Here is a 6,872-nt window from a genome sequence, read left to right as displayed (position 1 = left end):
CAAGAAACAGATGCATATAAAATAGCAACAACTTTTCCAAGTGACCCATTAACAAGGCTGCTTCAACCCACAAGTTGATCGTTAGAATGACTTGTTGTCCAATGCAGAGAAACACTTTTGCAGTGATTTGTTCATCCTCCTAGTTGGCGGAGGGCATTTGTTTCCTTTTCTCGGCATAGAAACGTGTAATTGGTATGTTCAATTTGTTGAGAACAGTTTTATTGTGTAGTTCAACAAATTCACTAGTTGCATAGAGGTGCATAAAATTGGCGAATGTATACAACTCTTGTTGTGGAAGATTGGATTTTGTACGTGCCATGAGAAGTTTCCAATCATCCAATGTGGGGGTTTTATTTCTAAGGTTGGAGAGGATTTGGAGAAATGAAATCTGTTCAGGGCTTGTGCCTTGTTGGTAAAATATGGACGATATGAAATCTGTAAAGGGGTGTTTTTGTGAGCACTCTGCCTTATATGGACAATTATTTACATGATAGGTTGATTTTCTTGAAAGGGAGAGGTTTTGTAGCCGTATTGACACAACTTATGGACTTTGGTTCTCTACCAGGGAGGGGGGGTTGACGGGAAGGAATATGCATTAGATGAGGATGATGTGGCATGGAATACTTGTTCGGTGGAGAGAATAAGAGGGGTTGGCTCTCCAATTAGAGTTGCTACATAAAGGAGTATTTCAAGTTCGAGGACACGAAGCGACCTGCAAGAAAGACCATTTGTGAGTGAAGAGGGGAAATAAAACACTAGTAAAGCAAGTAGATTTCAAAAGGGACATAAAATGAGAGGAAGGTGAGGGAGGTAGGGGGGGATGTGAAACATACAAAGATTGTTGTACATATGTGCATGAAATTTTTTTGAGGAGCATAATGGAACCTACTTGCAGGTCCCCAACTATTGCAAGGGCATTGTGCGGAGAAGGAAGCAAGACCGCATGGTTGTGAGTTCCATCTGAAAGAGAGAGTCGATAACGGGGGGTGACGGTCCTAGCAGGGAAAATTTGCTTCACGACAACGACGTGGAGGACTAGTTGCATCTCAGTAGAACCAACAAGCAACAATGAAAGTGCATTGTTAGTCAAGGTTGTCTCCATTGTGATACAACTTTGTTGTTCGAAGAGAGGAGTTGCAAGTGAATATCAAATGTAAGTGCATAAAAACAAAAGTAGTTTGTGTAGTAAATTGAAGGAAAAGGCTAAAGAGTTTATCTTAATTGACATGAAGGAACAACAAAAATTGAAGGGAAAAGTGTGGAATATCTAAAAGCATGAGAAAAACAAAACAGACAAGAACGAAGGTGATACCACTAACGAAGAGATTGCTAGACTACTCTCCTTTTGATTTGTGCAATTTTTATGTGCCAAAGTAAAATGTTTCATGGGTAAGAAAAAAAATTAAGAAAAAAACAATGCCTATCATGGAATCAGTTTCTTTGAGTGTAGGAAAGGTTTGGAGGGAATAGAGGAGGGGTTTGGTAATTTGAATGAGTTACCTAGTAGACATCGAGGTCTTGCTCAAGCAAAGAGACCTTAAAGTTGTTGCAAGAATGTCTTAGCAATCTTTGCACTGGTAGTAGCAAGGCAAAGGAGGAAGAATAGTTTCAATTATGTTAGTTGTTTGTGAAATAAAGTGTTTTTTTTGCATTTATGTCAATTACAATTTTCTACCCTATTCAAAATACCTTGTAACTTTTCTCATGAACTTAATTCTGTTAATATTCTATAAGAAAAATATAGGCTAGTCATTTTTGTGAGATCAAATCTCTCACTGTATTCAATATACAAGAGCATGTGGCATTCTCCACAAAATAGAGTGTGTGAAGGAAAATATAGGTTAGAAATAAGGGATTGAAACATGTCTTCAGATAACATGTAACATCACATAGATAACAACCATAAATTATGTAACATCACATAGATAACAACCATAAATTAAAGACTTCCACAATAAAAAAAAATCCATTTAATATGTGAGGATAATCTGTTCATATGAGAAGGTCGTATTTCAAGTAAGTTGAAATTATTTTACATTGATCAAAGGATCTGCCAAGTTCTACCAAGCTAGAGTTTTGCTACATCTGCATCTATATGGTATTGTTAAAATAGGATACTCAATTTTTCAATTTTCTTGTATGATTGATTAAGATGATTTAGAACATATTTTATACATGATTGATATTAAGACGATTTGGAACATGTATTTGGATCAGTATTTCCATAATATAATTAGAACATTAGGATGTTAGAGAACAATTGCTTGAAGCTTCTAGTTGACAATGAAGTGACTATTGATGAATTGGGTTGATATCTAAATGTTTTCTATAGGAGAGGATTAAGCTTGAGCAAGTTGTTTAGAGGACAACCAAAAGTTTGAAAAAGATGGAAGAAGTTGCAGAGAATTTGTATGATATGCATACCATACTTGCAACTACACTGGATACTGAGAAAACATCTGAGGACGATGCACAAACAACAATTAAGATAGACAAATGACCTATTAAAATGTCATAGTTTCTTTCTGCTTGTTTCTGATATTAACTACAACATATACACAAATTGGAACTGGTCACCTAGAAGTTTTGCTAATATAGTTGAAGATATCTTCTTTTTGTATTGTCTATCTTGCTTTTATAAATGTTGTTTATGTTTTCAATTCCTTGATTTTAATCATGTGTGTTCCGAGACTAAAGAACAAAATGTTGAAGATATATGAAATATATCTTGCTAAATACTTAAAATGCTCTGAAGGAGACATGTATCATTTAACTCCCCCATAAACTATTTCAATATAGAGAACCTTAAAATTACATATGTGCACACCATAAACCCTATGAAGGAAAACACATGGCACAAAAATTGCAAAGTAGATGGAGCATAAACTACAATGTACAAAACCCTAGAATTGCATTGTGCACATAAATCCTAATAGAATTGCAATCGACATGAAAATCCTATCATGGGAAACAACATCATACTAAATATAGTAGAAATTGCATAGTACTCGATCATAAAGTCCAATGTACAAAGCCTTAAAATTGTATTTGTGCACAACATAGATCCTATTCAACATGGAAAACTTATTAAGAGAAACAATATACTACATATAACAAAAAACACAACACTTGGAATATATTCCATGGAAGAATAAAGGTAACTCTTGCAATTATGTTCAGCTTCAATTATACATGCACACAAAAAATACAAAATAAATCCATTTTAACCCTTAATAGATTCATAATAGCTTTGTGACTTTAAATGATGAAACCTTGGAGTCCAGGAAAAAGTGAGTTAAATTTTGTAAGAAAATTTATGCTATAAAGAAGATGTGACTTGATCATGACTTATATTATGTTATGATACAATTGTCAGGCTAGTGCTTTAAATTAATTTTGGGTGATATGATTGCAGGGTTAAATTTGTCTTTTTTCTTTACTATAACACCCCTTATTTTTCGGCCAAGTCAAGGATTGATTTGGCCCAATCTGCCACGGAAAATCTATTCATATTAGAATTGAACTTTTGGGCATCACTGAGAATGATATTATTTTTCTTGGGAACCATTCCTAGGCCAACAATAGTAAACTCCCACATGTGTACCATGAGACCACTTCTCAGGTGACATGGGAGTAAACTTGTTACCAACTTATTATCGGGTGCATCTCATGGAAAGTGAGTAATTGGAAAATAAATGTGGTGCATATGACCATAGCCATGTACAGAGGATAGTCCTTCCTATTAATAAATACATTCCTAAAAAAAACAAAAAGATGAAGACCTTTATTTGAATCTGTAGAAATGAATTCAAAATCAACGTTCAAATGACTCCTAAATCAACGTTCTATTGAATCAGATCATTGGTATAGCTAAGAGACAGAATGACAATTTATTTTATTTGTCAGATCATGAACACCATACAAAGCCTGGACAATGGGCTATTAATATTTTTCAACCTAACTAACAGTGTAACTTGTAAGGTATCAAACCTTCCAAGATAAAATACGAGTTCACCACTTAGAATTTCCATCCTTTTTCCAAAAGGAAAATTTGTAACTGGGGTGAGTTCACCATGCAAATTTTGCATTCGTAACTGGGGATTGAGTGTAATATCCCTCCCCTTAATAATAAATAATAAATAATAAAAATAATAAATCATAACTGTTAAATAATAAATGATATTAAAAATTATATAAAAAGAAATAAATAATAAAAATAAGAATAGTAATAACCATATTAAAGCTCTAAATAAGAATAAATAGAAATAAAACAAGAAAACTATCAAAAAGAAGGAAATAAAACAAGAAAGCTAAAAATCAAAAGAAAAATAAAGAAATAAAACAAGAAAAAAGTTGCATGCAGACACATGGAGTGTGTGCATGTGGTTGCCCTTCCAATGTTTTGTTCTATTTAATAGATGGTGAGGAAGATGAGAGGCATTCCTGCATTCCATCATTCTGAGAGTCTATCTTTCATTCTCTTGGGAGAATGGTGTACTAAGACTTAGGAGTCACTGGCAGTAGTACGTTGATTGAGGGCTCAGGGGTGGCCAGTTGTAGCAAAGCCTTGCGCAATTGAGCCTACGGTTGGGTGGAGAGTCATCCCCAAAACCTTGTTGTCATCGGGCAGATATCAATCACAGGTAATATAGGTATGTACTTATTTGTTGATTCTCATTTTAATTAGGAAATTAATGTTATATTTACTTTGGGCTGTTACATATGGTATCAGAGGTTTGGCTCAACCCTTAGGGCCTATGGGCATCTTAGAAAAAAAAAAAAAATCGTTGGGATTTTTAACTTGACTTGTTTTGAAAGTTACAGGATGGTTACTTCCAAGAAAGCAGCATGTTCTACAAACCCTCCCTATACACGAATTTTTTTTATTCAGTACATGCTAACTGCGTAGTTATATTTTGATGGTGTTCATTTTTAAAGTCATTCTTATGAGTAATTTCCAATATTACCAGATTTTTGTTTTCATTGGCTGGAATCGGTTTTTCATGTCAAATTTCAAGAATCTAATCTCCAAGATCCAGAATTAGTAAAACATGACCATTGTCTAAAGGTAAAATCGAGAGGGAAAAGATGGGATGGAGCAGTGTATATATATGGTGTGTTCTGATTGAATATGTGGAACGCTCCCTTTGTTTTGTCTGTGTGTTTGTTCTTCGTTGAGTATGCGGATTTCTTGCATGTTTGTGTTGTCTCTTTGTTGTTTTTATATGTAGTTTGTTTATGAAATTAACCACCTAGAGCGAGCCAGTGCAAAACAGAGCGGATAACATTTCTGAAACATAGGTGTTTCGGTGAAACAAATCCAGCAATCTCCATTCAAAAGGATGAACGAGCTTCAAGGGCAGAGCACTAAGTGCGAATCGCTATCAGAAGACATCCAGCAAGTATAACTCTCCTGCGAGGCAATCATGAAAGCAGGCAAATAACCCAGACACAATAGAAATTCTATTCCTTTTATGAGGTCAATGGTGATCTAGCCTACGACACTTGGGCGATTTGGTCTTGATTTGATTGGATTAATTTGTCAAAAATACAAAGAGTTGAGTACGAAGGCCTGGAATGCATACTGCTGCAATTTGATTCAATATGAGTTAAAGCTAGTGGATCTTGTGATGCTGACTGTGGGGTAGTCTGTGAACTTGGAATTCTAAGTGTTATAGATTAGGCTTTGTGAGTTCATGCAATGGCAGCCTGAGAGAAGTGAAAGACCGATGCATAATCTGTCCATGGCTGATGCAACCTGTGTGAGGAATACGCTGAAGTGCTACAACAATTCGGATGAATATTGAGCTGGTTTGATTGCAGTCATAAACGATCAACTTGGCATATCATTGGTGTGAAAAGTACTATGAAAGCGATCTTGGTTCCATGGTGTGTTTCGTTTCCTATTTTAAATATGACAAGGCACGCGGATCGGGTCATAGTGTTGTGACTTCTCAACAACAATCTGACATTTACCAAATAACATATATGGACCGGGTCATCAGGCTTTGACAGAGACAGGACATCCTTGATTCGAACGTAAGAACGTTCTTTCAGGGTATTCTTATAAATAATCTTTCTCTGTAAACCAAGTTGTAATAGTATTAGGGTTCAAAACTAACCAGGTAGCTCGAATATTTCGATTCCTTATAGTGTTGCAGGATGTTGTATTCAAATTAATATCGAAGCTCCCAAGATGCAGAAGGGATCAGCAGAGAGAGTTAAGGTTGTCAAGACATGGGAGAGCCCATTTGCAATGAGAGTGTTGATTGCACTGGAAGAAAAAGGCATTAGCTATGAATTACAGGAAGAAAATACGCGCTACAAGAGTCAATTGCCACTGCAAATGGATCCTATTCACAAGCAGATACCTGTATTCCTTCACAACGGCAAGCCTCTTGCAGAGTCTTTGATAATCCTCCAGTACATCGACGAAGCATGGCCGTCTGCTAGTCCTGCGAAAAGGTTCATGCCCTCGACTTCCTGTGACCGAGCCATTGCCAGATTCTGGGCCGCATTCAAAATCAAACAGAAAATCCCTCCATGATAGGGAAAGCCTTGGTTTTTAGTCTCATCTAGAGTTGGGTTTCAGAGTGTATCATACATTCTCTAAAAACCTGAAAACCGAGTGTTTTTGGCAGATGCAGATTTTGAATACCTGAAAATCCTAATAGATTTCTTCAGAGTAAACCTAGACAAAAAAAAAAAAAAAAAAAAAAAAAAAAAAATCTCAACAGTGCTGGCTTTCCTCATTTAGAATGTCGAAATTTTTTGGAATGCATTCACGTTGTTTTGTTTAATTATGTTGGTGATTATGTTTCACGCAAGACTTTTCGAAACTTTTGAGCAAATAGTTGCAATCCAAATTGCAG

General features: G+C 35.6%; 1 pseudogene; it reads left to right on the top strand.

Annotated features, from left to right (window-relative positions):
- The first annotated feature begins 6,196 nt into the window (after positions 1-6,196).
- LOC149230397 (glutathione S-transferase U22 pseudogene) lies at positions 6,197-6,547 on the top strand (annotated as a pseudogene).
- The last annotated feature ends 325 nt before the right edge of the window (positions 6,548-6,872 follow it).

The sequence above is a fragment of the Pinus tabuliformis genome, chromosome J, assembly GCF_031772625.1.
Source record: "Pinus tabuliformis cultivar Carrire ecotype Pingquan chromosome J, CPIR1, whole genome shotgun sequence".
NCBI classification, from domain to species: domain Eukaryota; kingdom Viridiplantae; phylum Streptophyta; class Pinopsida; order Pinales; family Pinaceae; genus Pinus; species Pinus tabuliformis.
This window is presented reverse-complemented; position numbering and strand designations above follow the sequence as displayed.